The sequence below is a fragment of the Triturus cristatus genome, chromosome 4_2, assembly GCF_964204655.1.
Source record: "Triturus cristatus chromosome 4_2, aTriCri1.1, whole genome shotgun sequence".
Lineage (NCBI taxonomy): Eukaryota > Metazoa > Chordata > Amphibia > Caudata > Salamandridae > Triturus > Triturus cristatus.
Genome location: NC_140586.1, coordinates 324,496,561 through 324,515,581, shown reverse-complemented (window position 1 = coordinate 324,515,581; position 19,021 = coordinate 324,496,561). Strand labels below are relative to the sequence as shown.

Here is a 19,021-nt window from a genome sequence, read left to right as displayed (position 1 = left end):
ATAAAGTAGTTGTAATTATTACATGGAATCTCTAAGGAAGTAAAAATATTTGTTCCCCTCATTTTTCCTGTACTGTGGTAATAAACTTGAATTTAACTTTTGCACTGTAGTAATAAATGTGTGAATATGTGGATATTAGCATAGTTGCTCTAAAATAAAAACTGCGTCTTGTTGAGGGTGACCACTTTATCTGCCTGTACTTCAATTACGTCATTTGTCGAGCATTGGAAGCGCTCGCTGCCTACCAACAATCTATGTCACACTTCCATACAATTGCGCTTTTAGATATTATTTAACCGCATGTGTCAGTGCCTCCACCCTTTGCATTGGATCTTTTCACTTGAGCCTACATGGGCTATTTTTGACTTAGATTTCAAAAGGTAAAAAAATACCGGATTTCCCAATGTTTTATTGACATAAATATACAGGTCAAGGTGGGTAAAATAATTGACTTGTGGAAACCCTACATACATGTTATGATTAATAAAGGCTGACGTAAATTACCTGAGCTTGCTTCTTCAAGCAGGCTGAGTCGGCGGCATCACATGGTCTGTAGGGTAATGCACCCTGACCAGTCCATCACCACCACTGTTGGAAGTGTCTTCATCACATCGCTGTGACAATAAAAGGTTTGAACAGGATCTTGAGGAATGGGCTGATCTGAAGAAATTCAAATATGCCAGTGATACCTAAAGCATGAGGGTGACACAAGGGTAGAGTGACCAGTTTTTGAGAACCAAAATCATACCACAAACGTAGAAGTAGGACTCTAATTTTGCAGCAGCTATGGGGCACAGAATGATGTAATTGATAGCACTCACCATCTTAGAAAACTAGACAAGGGAGCACTAATGTGTGTCTGTAGTAATAACTAGGGAAAATGTATTGCAACTTGAAACAAAGTAAACATGGCACTTAAATTGCTTCTTGATGTGGGCTGGAAACTGCTCCTTCTCCGGTTCAAATGAAGGGACGTATCATCCCTTTACGCGTACATCTTCCATCTTTGAAAAACTGGTCAAGGGACACATATATAGAAATCTGTCGATTCAGATATTGAAAACAGTGTCCAGGACGTATAGTTAGTCAACCTCTGAAAAATGTCTTAGTAAGAAATAATATCTACAACTTTTAAGACTATTAAGTTTACTTTTACTGCGTATGTTCACATTCTGGCAATCATATCTGGTAGAATATCTGTAGCTTTTGAGCCAATTAAAATTAATTTTGCTATCCTTGACCTAATTCGAATCAATGACTTTTGTAGGGTATTTAAAACGAAGATTTGTCACTTTTGTGGCTATCATGTGAGACACAAGTAATTGTTTTATGGCTAGTCCTAGTTCTGAAAGAGCTGGAGTTTGCATCTGTAAACATCTTGTTCAATATTATTGGAGTGTGAAGGACCTAGGCATGGTGAGCTCCCTCGCAAAGATCACGCGTGGTTGAAAAAAACTGTGTTTCAATGTAGGTGACAGGCGCCCTCCCAAGAAGTCTTTTGCTGTGGTAGATGAGATACAACGTGCCATGTTCCACAGAAGCGAACTTCGACCAAGGCTTGTTGGGGGATAGGCTAATGGAGACCACAACACAGGTTGAAAACATGTATCAATGGCAGAAAGGATGGTTGACTTGAAGTTATTGTGATGTATGAAAGTAGGAGAGAAGAGAGGTGAGTGGGAACATGCAACACATGATGACATTGCCACCCACGGTCCTGACAACGGTGACCAACACACAGGAGGCATAGAGGTAAGAGGTCACCTATAAACCAGACACAATATTCCAGTGGTCCATTTTGTTGAAGGTAAGATAGTTCAATGGGTTAACACACTTGCATGCAGCTCACCTGTTTGAACCGCCCTAAGGACAATGTATCTTCGGGTGGACAATAAAATGAGTACTACTGTGCAACGCAGGGCGTGTCCAAAGTGACCTGTTCTCACACACAAAACGTTCAGGATAACCACTAATTATGGACATGATTTGCATTCACTTGTGTGCCATTCTCTCTCATAAGGATATTCTTACAATGTTGCATGAATCTGGCACGTGAGCCAACATCTCACGCCAGCACCGCCCCACCCCCCAAAAAAACACCCGTGCGATGGAATTGTTTGACAGCTACTTGAAAAAGATAAACTTGCTATTTGTGTACACACAATTGCAGCAGCTTGCTGTGTATTGGCAGAACCCATTCCTCCATGTGTCACTGTTTAACTTCCCGGGCCTTCTCTCAGCACTCAGTGACCTGTCCTTAGGCAAATATGCCAATTTGCCATCCGGAGCCAGTTAAACTTTGACCCACTCAGAAAGACTTCCAACACGGCAGCGCCGCCGCGCGCTGGCCCTGTGCTGTGTGGGACAGTTCAGTCAGGCTGCACGTAAGTACCAATGTTCATGTTCACCTGCATGCAATCTGATAAGCGGAATTGCGTAAATCTTGGCTACGAGGGCACATTTCTCAGTCAAAATAACAAACGAAAAACAACCTTGTCTGGGGCTTTCTGGGAACATAAAATTCGACGTAAAACGCGTGCTAGACATGTTTATGAGATCAATTATTCAATGCAAACATTTTTTTTTAATCGTGGGTGGGTGAAGTTGTATTTAGTGCAGCAGGCCCACTGGCTCATAATGGCTGCTTATTGCAACTCAACCGGAAGTTAGGACGTCGATTTTTATTGCTTGGGTTAGAGCCTTTGGCCTGCCTGCTACGCCACTGCCTTTCGTCTCGGCTCTTTATGAGCTGGTCTTGAGAGAACGATACGCAAAGCATGTTTGAGAACATTCAGGTATTGTTTGCTTGGCTTTATGGAAACATACGCATAGTTCTAGTTCCGCGGAAGCTTATTAATAATGTTTATGTTCTTTTTTTATGAGGATTGCTACAGATGATTGACTCATAAAGAATCAGATTATGTAAATGTAACCACTGCCAGGAAATGTTGCACAAGTGCCAGGCAATTTACCAGCGACATCCTCAAACATATTTTTTTCCATTGGTCAGTCACTGCACAACTAGTTATTATATAATTCGGTCTGTGCTAATGATGTGAAAAATGAGTAATCTCCAAGATTTAATGTAGCAAAGGCCTACATCTAGTAAAAATATGGAGGCAAATGTTAAGCAACAATTTCTTTGCTTTAATGTCACTGCAGCCAGCATAAACGAACTGTAGAATACAAGAAGCAGTAGATACAGGTTAAAAAACGTCAAGTCCCATCAAGCGCTGGACTTTAGCTACAATATCTCTCTCAGGTGTTCCATAAGAGGAGCATATGATGCAGGTGCCTTAATAGTTCCTTCTTTTGTTTCTTGGTGTGACCGAGTCAATTCACTTTGTTCGTGAACGGAAATAAAATAAAATACAAGAAGGACAAATGGCAGAAGCACTGGCATCAAGTCTCTATCTTCAGGTGAATGAAAATGAGGAACCATGTCAAGAAAAAATAATACGTAGAAACAGTACAAATATTATAAAATAGTAATAAATAAATAATACTGAAATAGTAATAAATGGTAAGGTGGGGAAATAAATCATAAAAGAAACAGTCAGCCTCGATATAAATTTTTATTTACAGGACAGTAATTTCTAAAGTTTTTAGCTGTAGGTTTATACTCACCTCTGTCTACATTACGTGTCAAGATTGGAAGATCCTATTATGCAAGTTTAAAGTGCATTGATTGTCCTTAAAAGAGATAGTTATAAGAGACAGGTTTATAGTAAAATGCTTTCAAAGTAGAAACTGAAGGCCAATCAACAGCTCTCAAAATGTCTTCCAATCTTGCACCTGACCAAAAATCTGTGGACACCATACTTCCCCATGAAGGATGTACATCGTAAAGGGAAATATACATTTCTGATTGCGACATAACACATTTGACCTATCTGTACAAGGTTGAGGAAAAACCTAGGAAAAAGCCTGGCATACGATTTTCTGAACAAAGTTAGAAGATAGGAGGAAGACATTCTAAGAGAGGCTGTACAGAGTTTATATTCTTTTAGGCATTGAGCAACAAAAAGATTTGGATGCTTGGGAAAAGACGGATACTCCACGGAGAAAGATAAAGTTTGAGTTCGTCGAGAAATTGAGAAGAAAACACTAGTAAGAGTAAACTGTATAGTGGAGACATCCAGAGCTCTAACACAGGATGATGTTAAGCAAGAGTCTCGAAAGAAGAACATGGCGGCCGCTAGCTAAGCGGTTGCGGCTCCCCCACGGGATTTTTAGAATTAATTGATATGGGTTCTTGCTAAGCGAGTTTTTCTTTTTTGTTTGTCTTTAGCACCCCCCGTACCTGAGGATATGCTGTCAGAGCTGGTTTTCTTCAGCCCCGAACTTGTGGGCGACGTCGGCGGTGAGGAGCGAGGTTCAGGCGGGGAGATCGGCGAGAGTTGTGGCTGGCGCTGGGAGGTGGCGGCTCGGACCCGCCGGAGACGCGATACGGCCTTCTTCCTGCTCCGAGTCACGGGAGAGTCAGCACTAGCGTACCTGTGCGCTCGACTCCTTGTGTCTGTGCCATTCGGGTAGCTGATTCAGGACTCCAGGTAGGGAGTCGATGCCTTTGGGGTTGTATTCCCTCAGAGGTTGTTGCACCAGAGAACTCCTGCGAAGGTAGGAAGAAATACTTTGCTATTTCAGGGGATATAAAAAACGAGGTGTCAACATCCTCTGATTTTGAGGGTGAGGTTTACAACCCCCATTATTGGAGAAGTGTAAAAGTAATTGAGACACGAGTCAAACCCCAAGACAAGTGTATGGAGACAGGGGAAGTTGGTAAGACAGTTGGGCTAGCTGGTGTGGGTACTCGATTGCTAAAAACAAATAGGTATACCCTACGGGCAAGAGCGACTCAATTTTCCAACATTGATATTATTACACCAATCTTCCCCCCTGCATCCCACCCACAATCTCTGAGGTTAAAACTACTGCAAGACAGCACAAGCACAAAGGAGACACCACGAAAGCTGGCGCAGAGTCAAAAGAAAAAGAGGCAGACGCTGTCAAGAGAAAAGGAAGGGGCAAGAAGCGTCCGTCCTTAAAGGTTAAAATCACCCCTTCCCTTAAGTCATATTATAAAGTTATGTCTGCCTCTACCACTTCGGTATGTGGGACCTTAAAAACTGCGAGCCAAGTCAGCCCCCAGAAGGATGCCTCCAGCTCTTCCAGTCCCCTAAAGAGGGGGATGGGTAACACTTCAAACGTTTCGGACGTAGTTCCTGATAGGAAAGAGGACTGGGGCAGACAGAGATAGGGACGCTGAGGTAACCCCTAATCAGACCCTAATCACTCATCCAGCAGTGAGTCTTACCAATAGATACTCTGCCTTAGCTACAAATGAACCCCTAGAAGAATCCTCAAAAACTCCTAAATCTTCTAAAGCCTCCAAGATAACAACCATCAATACCCCAGAAGATAATGTAATCGTGGATAAACCAACAGATTTATCATCACATTCCTTGGCTGATATCTTGCTTGCTATGAGGGATGAAATGACCAATAGATTCATTGTGTCTGAGACTAATCAAGCTGAAATGACCAACAGATTTGTAGTCTCCGAAGCAAATCAGGCGGCCATTCAGGCCTCCTGTGATGTACTAGCCAAAAGTCTAGACGAAGTTACATTAAGAACGGACGCAATTGAATTGGAAAACCCTAAAATTAAGGATACCTTACATAGTACTACAGTGGAGGTGGTTAAACTATCAGACCAGAATAGAGAACTAAAAGAAGATTTGGAGTGCCTGGAGAATCATTCTAGGAGGAACAATTTAAGGCTCTTGAATGTACCAGAAGCCTTGGAGGGGTCTGACATAAAGGGGTTTGTGATATCCCTTTTAAAGGGGACAGTATTAAAGAACACGCCAGAAGTGGATTTAGCCTGTGAAATACAAAGGGTGCATCTTGACCCCTTCAGAAGAAACCCCGCCAGACAAAAACCGAGGAAGATTCTGGTTAACTTCTTGACCTATTCAGTTAAGGAGTTGATATTGTCTTCTGCCCATAAGGAAGGTACTATGACCTTTAATAGTTCTAACCCCTTTTCTTGTCAAATAAGATCATACATCTCCCACACGAAGGCAACACGGCAATGGGAGCTGGGGAAAAGGTTAGAGGAGCTGAACAGCCTTGGGGCCAAGGCACAGCTGAAGTTCCCCGCACAACTTTGTGCAATGTGGAACGATCATATGCATCTGATACGTCCTGGCGAAGAGGCTGATGCCCTAATTGCAAAAATTCAAGCTGAACAGGGGGGGGGCGGGGTAGGGGGTCATTGAGGAAAGGGAGAGGTATAAGTCTCCCACGGATAGCAAGACCCCAGTTTAAAACACAGTTTTTTTTCCTAAGGGGGGGAGGGGAGGCCGAATAGGCTTGCCTAGTGGAAGGGAAGGGGGGGGGGGCACAGGGGGATCTGGGAGGGGCACTTCGGGTGGGGAGCAGTGGGTAAAAAATGAAAAAATAAACCTCATCTCGCTTTAGTCTTAAGGAAATTCCGATATGCCGGGATAATAGGCAGGCAGGTCAATGGTGGGAAACCAAAATAAAAGGGATAGTAAGACCATCTTTATCTCTTGGAATGTTAATGGGTTAAGGTGTCCCCGCAGGCAAAGGTTGATTTTAAAATATCTAGAATTCTCTTCGGCCCAAGTCTGTATCTTGCAGGAGACGGACCTGAGCTATATGGAAAGCCGTTCCCTTTTTTAAAGAGCCCCATGGATAAAGTGCTACTGTACCTCGCAACAAACGATCCACAATAGAGGCCATAAAAAACTCACAGACAGACCAGACTGGGAGGTGGTTGGTTGCACAATTGGCCTTGGAGAACTCTGACGTAGTTTGCGCCTCGTTTTATGGCCCAAATGTGGATGATCCATCATATATTTGTAAACTGCAATCAGTATTGACTACAGAATCCCCCCCCCCCCCCTTATTATTGGGGGTGATTTTAATGTTCTTTTGGACCCGTTAAAAGATTGGTCCAATTTGAGTCACTTTGTTGGGGCCCCCAAGGTTCGTCGTGCTCTGTTAAATATGTTACACGACTTGGTAGATGTGTGGAGGGCAAAGAAGGGAGATTTGCAGGGCTTTACGTTCTATAGTAAAAATTATCGTCACTCTTCTAGGATCGATTATATATTAGCGGACAGATCCACCTTGGCCGGTCTGGAAGAGATCTCTGTCCTTCCAAGTCATCTTTCTGACCACGCCCCAGTCCAATTTATGTACCAAAGTAAAGGGCTCTCGTTGCAGGCAAGATGGACGCTTAATAGGGCCAGGCTTTTGGATTCTGAAATTATCCAGGTAGTTAAGCAAGCTTCTTTGGAATTTTTCACCTTGAATTTGGGTTCTACATCTACGGACTTTGTCTGGGATGCTTACTAAGCAAATTTAAGGGTGAGGCTTCATGGCCTTATAAGCTCTAAGAATAAGGCTGAAGCTAGGGCCCTTAAAATAATTGAAGGAAAAATATTACAGTTAGAGAATGAGAGGAACAGATTTAATCTTGGGGAAACAGGGCGATTATCGCAAGTTTTGAGTGACTTAGACGATGTAAGACAGGAGTATAGGGAGAAATTGGATTCAAAGTGTAGGGCCCAATGGTTTACTAGCAATATGCAAAACTCTGAATATGGGGAGAAAGCAGGTGCCATATTGGCTTGGAAAGCAAGAGCTGATCGCTCTAAGAACTGCATCAATGAGTTGATAATTAATAGCAATGGGGAGAAGTCGAGCAGCATTGAAGAAATGCAAACTTGTCTACTTTCCCTTTTTTCGGACCTTTATAAAGAGGATCTGGTCCCACCCCCCCAAGCACTATACAATCATGGCTTGATGGTAAATCCCTGCCTTCATTGACGGAGGAGAGTCGTAACAACTTGGATGCTCCTATCACCCTAGAAGAGTTAACTGAGCAGATTAAAAAATGTAAGAATAAAAAGGCTGCAGGTATGGATGCTCTTCCGAATGAAGTATATAAATTACTTGCAGAGGAATTGAGCCCCCGTACTGGGCACCATCTTTAATTCAGTATATTCCCCTACTGGCAAAGTCCCCGAGTCTTGGAAGGAGGCCACAATCGTCCTGATTTTAAAACCAGGCAAGGATCCGTTAAAACCTGATTCATATCGTCCAATATCCCTGCTGAATGCCGATTATATGATCTTTATGGGTATTTTAGCAGGGAGATTGGCAAAATGAGTCCCCAATCTGGTCCATGTTTATCAGAAGGGTTTTGTTGCCGGTAGGCACATCCAGGAACAGATACAATTGTTAGTAGGCAATATCGACCTGGCCATTGACAGATCTGACCCTTTGGCCATAGTTGCCTTTGACGCTGCCAAGGCCTTTGATAGGGTCTGCTGGGTGTACCTCTGGGAAGTACTGAAGGTAATGGGGTTTGGCCCTATTTTTATCCAAACCCTGAAGAACTGTTTCCAATCCCTGAAGAACTGTTATCAGGGAGCCGCTGCCCGGATTCTTTTGAATGGCCTGTTGACTTCAAGTTTTAACATCCAGAGGGGGACTTGACAAGGCTGCCCGATCTCGCCTCTATTATTTAATATTTACATCGAGCCACTTGCACAGGCTATCAGATTGGATGACTCTATCTCCCCTTTTAAGACTCAACATTACACTGGTAAGTTGGCTTTGTACGCCGACGATTTAATATTGTTTACAAACGAACCTGAAGTGAATTTAGTAAAGATGGTTTCCCATCCAAGAGCATTAGTAAGGTGCAGAGTAAGATCGGGAGTCTCATCTGGGGTGACAAGGGTGTAAGCCTGTCCTGGAAGAAACTGAGATGCAGACTTAAGAAGGGGGGGCTGGCTCTCCCCGACATTAGCTGGTACGCGGTAGCATTTAAATTTAAAGGAGTTTGGATGTTACTCGCGAAACCAGAAGAGTCGGCATGGGGAAGCCTGCTGGGAGAAATGGCAAGAACTGTTGGAGGAGATGGTGGTGAGGCTTTCTTATATAAGTTTGGGGACCCAAAATTTTTTAAGCGTGTACGTCTGAAGGTCCTCAGGGCAGCATTGGAAATATGGTATAAAGTCAGAATCAGATTGGGGATAGGATACTATTCAGAGCTAGCACCTATATGGGATTCCCCTGGTACACCCTGCTGCCTTAAAGATAGCCTGGCGGTACCCATTAAGAGGGCAGATATAAACATCTGGTCTGATTTGCTAGACATAGAGGGGATCCATTCCTAGGAAGTATTGAGGGCTAGGATTGGTACAGGATTTTCTAGATTCAAGTATCTACAATTGGTATCCTGGTTCAATGCAGAAAAAGGGGAAATAAGAGGGAACTGGGACATTGAACGTCTGTGTCAATCGGTGCAGCCATTTAAGAAAGAGATATCGGTGTGGTACAATCATCTATTAGAAGCTGAAGATTTGGAAATCCCGTCCTTGTCTTCGGTCTGGAACCATACTTCTTTTGAACCTTCCATAGTCACCCTGTTTGAGCCCTCATTGAAAGTACTATATAAATATATTAAACCTGCAAGCCTAAAAAAGAACCATTTATTCGTCATTAATTGACTTTATTATACCCCAGCTACAATAGCCAAGTTTGCCCCATTTCCAACTCCCAAATGCCCAAGGTGTAAGATGCCTATTGCCAACGACCTTCATGTCTTTTTTGAATGCCCTGAACTAGAAATCTTTTGGAAGGGGATTGGCGATACCCTTCGAGATATTTTTAAAGCCAATATTGATGTTAATCTGTCTTTGGTCTTCTTCGGGGATTATAAACTATTTTGTCAGACTGCTCTGCAAATATCCCGTGGGTTATTAATATACTTGGTGCTATTAGCACGGAGAGAGGTCTGTAAAAAGTGGAAAGATCCCCTCCCCTCCCCCCGAAGTGCGAGGACTGGCTTAAAGCCTCATTTGCCATGGCCCGCCTGAACCATGAAGTAGAGGAGGATAGTTTGACAAACATCTGGTTGCCCCTGAAAAGAGTTAAAAAAATTACATCAATAATATCAACCATCATTTTAAATTTTATATTAACATATATTAACATATATCAAAATTAATAAAAATAGATTGTAAAAGTTAAATGAACAATACATATTTTTAGTAATATTGTAGACATTAAAAACATGAGCAGATTTTTTAAAATATAGCAACAATCAAATATAAACAACACTTGCAAAAGTATTGGACTTCAAAGGAGTCAGATTAAATAATGAAACTCCATTTTAAATGTATGAAAACTGTTGGAGTTTGGAGGGGTTAGCTTTGGACTTGGCCCTTTTTGCAGGGTCATTCCAGAACTTTTTGCCTTCCTCCTGTATTTTTTCTGACATGTTTTTGTTGGTTTTATGACTCTGGTCACTTTACCACTGCAGATTAGTGCTAAAGTGCATGTGCTGTCTCTTGTAAACTTGGTAAGATTGGTCTACACCTGTTTGGCATATTTAATTTACCTGCAAGCCCATTTTACAGTGGTATCCCATATACATAGGGCCTGTAAATTAAATGCTACTAGTGGGCTTGCAGCGCTGCTTGAGCCACCCACCAAAGTAGCCTTTCAAACCTGCCTCAGGCCTCTGCTACTGCAGGGCCTGCGCGTGCAGTTTACTGTCGCAGTGACGTGGCATGTAAAGTGGTTGCCACATCTACAACTCCCCTTTTACTACTTACAAGTCACTCCTAAGGTGGGCCCTAGCAAGCCCTATGGGCAGGGTGTTAAGATAGTAAAAGGTAGGACATGTGGCTTAACTGTGTGGCATGTGACAAACAGTCTATTTGGTTCTGACATGAGGGGGGTAGCGTTGAGAGAGAGGGCTGCGCAGGGTGGCCTGTTTTAGTATGTTTGGAATAGCAGTGTTAAATCCTGCTTATTGGTGAAAGCGGATTTGTCATTACTATTTTAGAAATGCCACGTTTATAAGTAGGCATTTGTATGTTCTTGTGTCTTTGTGCCCTGCCTGGATGTGTATTCACCATCTGGTTTTGACTGACAGGAGAGAGGGGATGTGCATTCACTCTAGACAGTCACAAGGGTGACTTAGCGCTGGCTGAATAGACCGTGGCTGCATTTAGAGTAGCAGGTGGAGTTTCCCTTGCACCTGAATAGGCATTGTCTGTATTTAGAGTGGTGGGAGGAGTTGCACCTGCACCTGAATAGGACTGTGCCTGCCTGCTACAATGCTGGGTTGTGAATGAGGGTGTTGTGCTCTCCTATACAGTGTTTGAAGTGCCCCCCCAGAACAAAGACATTCTACCTATAAGTACAGGGGCTGTGACCCCACAACTCAGGGACTGCATGGACTTGTAGTCGGCCGCTGCTGGCTCTACAGACTGTACCAGAGGAGAAGCTTTTAGGCTACCAGGAGGAACCCCCACTTTGGCTTTGACCTGTGTGTGCTGGCCTCCGGTTTCTGAAGACCCAGGGACATCAAAGTCTTCATTCTGTGTACTGCACTGTATTCAGGAATTTTTGGTGCTTCACGTTATCTGGGAGATCGTTGGTGCTGATCTGAACTCCATTCCACTGCTGAGGAATTCATGCACCCCCCTGGAAAAGCCTCCCTATGCGCTGCTGGGCGTGATGATTCCTCGTGCTTTACTGAGTTGATTGCACATGAGGAGCTCATTTTGGTTGGCCGCCCAGTGCTTTGATTGAGGCTTGTCCAATTTGAAGCTTGCTGGCACTACTCGGCCGAAGGCTGCGCAGCAGGAAATCTCCTCCGTTGCCCTAATCAACCGGCTGCCGCCTAAATAAGTTCTAGTGCTGCAGATCGCTGCCGGAAGGGATTGGGTGCTGACGTTGATAAGGAAGGCAGGAGCCTCCCCAGCCATCCCAGGCTGCCTACAACGAGACAGGAAGAGCCTCGTGCCCATTCCTGCTGAGACCTGAGGAGGGCTCCTAACGTGGTGGTGATGTACCACCCCTTCAGCCGTCAGCAGCGAGTTGTGTAGAGCCTCGATGCCGCTCCTTCAGAGGTCCAAAGAGGACCCGATCCGCTGTGATTGTGCTCTGCCCTGCCTCACTGCGGAGCTGTACTGGAGGCATTGAGCTCCATTTCCACATGGCCGCATTATCTGGGAAGTGCGGGCTGAGGGCCCTATTACCCTGATTAGCATGAGTACCCAGGGATGGTGTTTTTGTGCCAACCTACGGATCTCCAGGTGAGAGACCTTTTTTGCCGTCTTTCTAATCCTGTGGGGAGCCTCGGTAATTCCTCCTGTTTCTCTGTTTTTATGGAAACTGGTGTAACGTTTCCTGATTGAGGAGCAAGAGGGGTGTGCAGGGGTAGTGGCTTGGTAATTCTTACGCACAGAGGACCTATAGTGATTTATGTGCTACAATTGTGCAGCTAACTACTGTGGTTTGATGCCCTAATGTCTGGAGTAATGCTGTGTTACCCCATTCTCAGAAACTGCCTGCAATATGCAATGAGGGTGTAAGGCAGTGTAATGCCTAATGTTTCCATGATGTTTACCAACAGGTGCAACAATTGTATTTACTGTGTTGCCCTACCCATGATGCTCTGACCATTGCCTATGGGTAAAGGGGTTGCTATGGTTGGTGGCACATTGTGGTTGATATGCATCTTTATGACAAGTGACTAGACGCACAGGGATTTATGTGATTGGAGTCTAATGTATTTTTATTAATGATACAAAGGTTATTTTTATGTAACCTTGTTTGAAGTCTCTTTTTGTGTGTGACTGGTGTGTGTGTGTTGCGCAAACGCTTTACACATTGCCTCTGGGGTAAGCCTGACTGCTCTGCCAAGCCACCAAGGTGGTGAGCAGGGGTTATCTTGGGTGTGTAACTCCCTTACCTTGAGTAGAGTGGTGGGGTCAGCCTGGCTTAGGTGTTTACTCTAGCGAACCAGAAACCCCATTTCTAACAGTTAGATTTACGATTGCCACTGCAACATAAGCAAAAGCAGGGAAGGTATTGGATTTTGTATGGGTTAGATTTACTATTCGAACTACAATTTAAAAACAGTTGGGAAAGTGCTGTATGTTGGTGGGCTTAGATTTACTATTCCCACTCCAATCTAAGCAACATTAGGGAAAGTGTTAGAATTTAGAGGGGTTTGAGTTACTATTCCCTCATTCTAAACAACAGTAAGGAAACTGTTGGATTTAGGAGGGGTTACATGCATTAATCCCACTCAACTCAAGCAAAATTAGGGAAAGTGTTGGCCTATAGAGGTGTTAAATTTACTATTCTCACTCCAATGTAAAGAATGATAGGGAAAAAGTTAGACTTTTAGGGCTTTAAATGTAATATCTTTACTTTAATCTAAGCAACCATACGGAAAGTATTGAACTTTGAAGGGGTTACATTTAATATTCACACTCCAAAATAAGCAAAAACTTGGAAAGTGCTGTGGTATAGCATTCTAAACATATAAAAAATGTATAAACATGTTCAGGATATAAACTATGTAAATAAATGAAATTCAATGTACAAAAATGTATAATACAACAATAATTTAACACAAAATAAATGAAAACAATGTATTTTTCTCCCTACCACCCAAACAATACACAATCACCCAAACTAATGATGATTATAAATCAAACAATTTTAACCTTAAAATAGCAATTAAATTAAACAAATAATATTGCAACCAAGTATAAACGTAAAATGCATTTTACAAAGGTATTATTGAATACAGTAAATAATCACCTATTAATTAAAAATATATATATATATATACATAGCAAATAATCAAGTAAAAAAGTAATAGATTTAATTAATCAAATATTTAATTAAAACAAAAACACAATTTAAATAATTTCCATCTATATTCCCCTACAAATGCAAAGACTTACAACTAAAATATATATATCACTATTTTAACTAAACAAAACTAAAATGTACATTACAAATCACAAACACATTTAAATAATTAAAATAACAATTAATTAATTAGTCATTTTGCTAAATTAATCAGCAACTAAATACTTAATTAACATAAAATATTATTAAAAATATATAAACAATACTTTATAGTTTAACTAACCTCCCCCATCCCTCTACAAACCCAACAAGTCATTACTAAATTATAAATTACTTATTACATGTAAGTAGCAGGTCATGTCTGTACTGAAAGTACCCCGTACCTCTACTTTAGGAATTTTATTTTATTTAATGTTATGGATTTTGTAATAATCCAAAATTCTAACAAAGCTAGTGTGTAAAACCAGGTCTTAACATGGAAAAATCTTAGTAAAGTATTTACATTCTGCGTATGCAGAATCTCATAGAAGGCTAGGCACCCTCTGCATTGTTCAACTAAAGACGTGACCACTATCAGAAAGGTTTGAGATTTTCTAAATATTCCATGCTTGTTAGACCCAGATCCAACTGTTCTGTACCATAGTGAAGAGATGTTATGAAGCAATTCTCTGTGACCAATAATTTACTCATATTTGTATAGCCCCTAATCTCTGAAATTTAAAGGGCAGCTGTCAGAGTTGTGATTATATTTTTACAGTTTTTGTGAAAAATAGCATATGATTTAACTGTCTTAGCAAAATTACCAGTGACAGTGGCTCTATGGAGTAGAATCAATTGACTCATAAGTATTTGTGGTGACCAAGATAAGGTATTTGCTGATTTGATTGCTAAATAATCAAACTAATATGCCATCTCGAGGAAAATGTTCTCCATAAATAAAGTAACACGAAAAATTTGTATTGGTAACATTCCATACATTTTGCCTTTGTGGCATTGATTTCAAGGCTATTAGACCTGTAAAGGACATAAACTGGTTAATGAGAGATTGATGACTTATAGGGATTATATATTTTAATAGGGAATAATATACAAACAACAGGGCACATACCATCTACCCAGATAGGGTAGAGGCATCACGTTGACAGTTGCAAAGATAGTCTATTGCTCTGTTGATGAATAATGTAAAAATTTAAAACATGTTGGTGCCAGGGCATTTTTGCAAGCATACAATAATAATTAAAGGACACATCTCTGGTAGACTCCCTTGTTGACCTTAATTGAGTCAGTGGTTTCTCCATTGGCAACCCCCAGTACACTTTTGCAAATTTGTTACAATAAAGACGCACTATTAATGAAAGTAAATTGCCTGCTACTCTTAAGTCATCTAGGGTCATCCATAATAGTTACCATATCGAAAGTCACCCACAAGGCACAAATGCTACACAGAGTGCTTCCTTTTCTAAAATCCTACTTTACAAAGAAGGAGGATAAACCAGAAAACCTGCTGATCTTGGCCCTGAAACCAGATTGTAAGTGGAACAGAACATTTGTTTCCTCCATCCCAGTCTTTAATTTATTTATCTAACAACACCTTGCTGAAGATTGGTCAAATACGCTAATGGAACAATAGTTCCAGGGATAATCACATGCTGCTTTTGTATACATGGAAATAATTTCTGCTCCATTCTAGATTTCGAGAATAGTAACATCCTATGCAATAACATTAGATACCATTTATATGTAAGGACCCTAGATGAAAGGTCACAAGCGTAAGAATTCTGAAATCATGTTTCTAATTCTGGGGTCTTCCCAGCTTTCTAGGCTATGATAGCTTTAACAGTCTTGCGAAGAGAAAATGTTATAGATTAGCTGGGGATAATGATGGGATGCAATAGAGGGGGACCAGTTTTATTACTGCTAAATTATTGTTCATTATATAAGGAATATCTTCTTAATACAGCAAGGTGATTTGTTCCATTCAGAATGCAGGCTGTATAAATATCTCTGGTTTGCTGAATGTTGCTAGACTGCCCTGTGCAATAATGTGCCAAAATGCATGAGTCTTTAAGCCTTACCGCTGCCATGAATTCCGATGACTGTTGCTGTTCCTAGCTTTCCTCAACTTCATTTTTTAAGAATGGCTTGCTTTGCATTTAGCCTCCTTAGCTTTACTGTTGAGGTCAATTAAAAGAGTTGTTTTGGCCCTCTGGCAAGGGCAAACTATGAACTTTGCTTGGGTGTTGACCTACAAGAATGTTTAATTTCCTCAGGGAAACGTTTTTCCAACTTTGCAAGTAATTTAATGTGGTTCTAGGCCACAGATTGGACATAGTTAAGAGTAACAGAGATAGGGTCTGATTTAGAGTTTGGAAACAGAAATTACTCTGTCACAAGCGTTATGAATATCCTGTCCACCTTATTACAAGTGTACAATTTGCTATGACACTTGTAATAAGGCAGAAGGGCTATCCATCACGTTTGTCACAGAGTACCCATCCACAAAACTCTAAATCAGGCCACTGCCCTCTAGGTCTGTAGCTACAATATCATAAATCAGTAAAAATGTAGTTGCCACACTACATTAACTATAAATCATCACTGTACCATGCAGTGTGTTCAGGCAAATCATTTAATTTGAGATGTAATACGTTTTGTTCTTAATGCAGTAATTTCACATATTCTAACTTCTGTAATATGCAACAATATAGGTACTGCATGGAGATGGGGCAATTTATAGTTAATGTAGTGTGGCGAGTGAGAAGTCTTCTCATATCACTTGCCACACTGCATTATCTATAAACCCCCAAAATCTTTATCTCTGGTCACCCTAACTGTAAATACGGTGTGGCTGCCGGCACTCACTCTGACATATATATATATATATATATGTATATATCACCGTCTGTGCATATATATATATATATATATATATATATATATATATATATATATATATATATATATATATATATATATATATATATATATATATATATATATATATATATATATATATATATATACACATATATACACACACAAAAAAGAAGCAGAGAACTCTGGATAGTTCTCAGGTTTAGATGGAAAGCAGCTCCAGTATAAAGCACCCTCAACACCAGCGACACTCTAGATCTACTCACCTCAAATGTCTGTTTTTCCATCAAAGTCTTTAATCATAGGATTAGCACAGTGCCATCCACACCGAGATAGAAAGGCACAAAGTCGTCTGCCATTTCTACAGCAAAGTCTTAAAGCATAGGACTAGCACAGTGCTGTCCATGCCGAGCTGTAAATTGACAAAAGCCTTTTTACCTCTCCAGGCACAGTCTTAAAGCTTCGAATTGGTAAAATACCAACCAAACCAACCTGAAGTGAATATAAGCAACCGCTGACATGTGTTTTGCTCTCATTAGAGCTCTTCAGAGAGGTATAGCTTTGTCCAGACACAAGGGAGCACCCAGTATAAGTCAAAACAATACCCTTTCAGGCAGAGAGTGACGCATACATTTTGCAAAAAAGAAGCAGAAAACTCTGGGTAGTTCTCAAAGTTTAGGTGGAAAGCAGATCCTGTATAGAGCACCCCCAACACCAGTGACACTCTAGATCTGCTCACGTCAAATGTATGCTTTTCTATCAAAGTCTTTAAGCATAGGATTATCACAGTGCCATCCACGCAGGGATAGAAAGTGACAAAGTATTTTCCATTTCCACAGCTAAGTCTTTAAGCATAGGACTAGCACAGTGCTGTCTATGCTGAGCTGTAAAATGACAAAAGCCTTTTACCACTCCAGACACGGTATTAGGGGTTGATTTTATTAATTTCAGGTTGGCATCAAATAAGGAGCATCAGATGGAATTATAACTAGGACGCATTCCACTCACGTACTTCACAAAACAACAAGACCTGGTTATAGAAAACACATGTCAACTTTGAAAAATCTCTATCAAATGGGTATCATGTATTACTACTTGGTGAGGCTATGCTTACTTATCTAGTCATGTCCACCCATATGTATTAATCGTTATGAAAAACTCAACAACCACCCAATTCAGGTCGCAAACCCATCAGCCAATGATCTCAAAATAGGCTGACAACGTATCAGCAGAACTAACGAATATCTATGTATTTAAGAAACATTATTATACATGTTTATACAAAGTAATACACATATGTAGGTACACATCTATAGTCCAAATAAATGATTATATACAGAGGGATATGCTGTACATTTATGTTTGAGTATGGTGGTTATGTGGGGAAGAGACAACTCTTGAGTATTCATCTGAAGATAAGGTAGTTATCCATTAATCTTATGTTTGGGGGTAAATAGTTCCATAGTTTGGCTGCTTGAACAGATAAGGATGTGCAAACTATGGTTTTTTCTTGTGTGGTGGGATTTTGAGGCGAGGTGCAAATTTAGAGCTGGTGTTCCTTTGTTGAATGTATTTGGTGATTTTATTCCTAATGAAGAGCATTCCTGTTCCATGTATCGCTTTGGCAAACGGTAACCAATGTAGGGCCTTCAAGGCAGGCGAGATGTGGGCTTGTGGCTTTATATGTAAGAGTAGTCTGGCAGCGGAATTCTGAATCCATTGTAGTCTTTTCATAGTTGTTAAAGATGATCCGTGGAAGAGGCTATTGGCGTAATCGAATTTAGACAGAAGAAGATAGATAGTAACCTAGAACTTGTGTGTTAATCCCAGGTGGGGGAAGATGTGTCTCAGAGTTTTTTTTTTTTTGAAACCTTTATTACACAGTTCAATAGATATACAAGTATGGGCCTACAACCTTAAGGCCGGCCGCTAGTAAACAGTGAGACCCTAAAACACATTTATAAACACAAGCGGCAAGCAGTAAGAGTCCCACAGATCAAAGATATCACTTGCGGCTACATTGCCCAATCATCGCAATTGGCGGTTTCATTTTAAATGAAAAACGAAAAACAAACCCACAAGGCGGCAAAAGTCTAGGCAACATTATGTGCTCCCCTCGGGAGGGTCCTACCAACCTACAAGAATAGGAGGGAGGGAAGGGCAGGAGCAGAGACAGAGTGGTCACGATAACACAGAATAAAGGGAACGTGCAGACTAGGGAGTCAGGGCCGCCGCCAAGTCGGGCATCAGTGGTGGGGTACAAATCCCGCCGCGATAGGAGTTCCAGGGGCCCCACACCTTTACCCATTTCCCAGGCTTGCCTCTCGCCACATACACCACCTTTTCTCGGAACATACACCAATCCATGTTTTCCTTCCATACCGAAATCGTGGGTGACCTCTGGGAGCCCCACAATTGT

General features: G+C 41.3%; 1 long non-coding RNA gene across 1 annotated transcript in view; it reads left to right on the top strand.

Moving 5' to 3' along the window:
- Nucleotides 1-4,314: 4,314 nt before the first annotated feature.
- LOC146833803 (uncharacterized) overlaps nucleotides 4,315-19,021 on the top strand; it is a 245,177-nt gene continuing 230,470 nt past the window's right edge. Inside the window, exon 1 of the long non-coding RNA XR_014960271.1 lies at nucleotides 4,315-4,553. This is a non-coding gene — a long non-coding RNA (uncharacterized LOC146833803). The remainder of the gene's footprint in view (nucleotides 4,554-19,021) is intronic.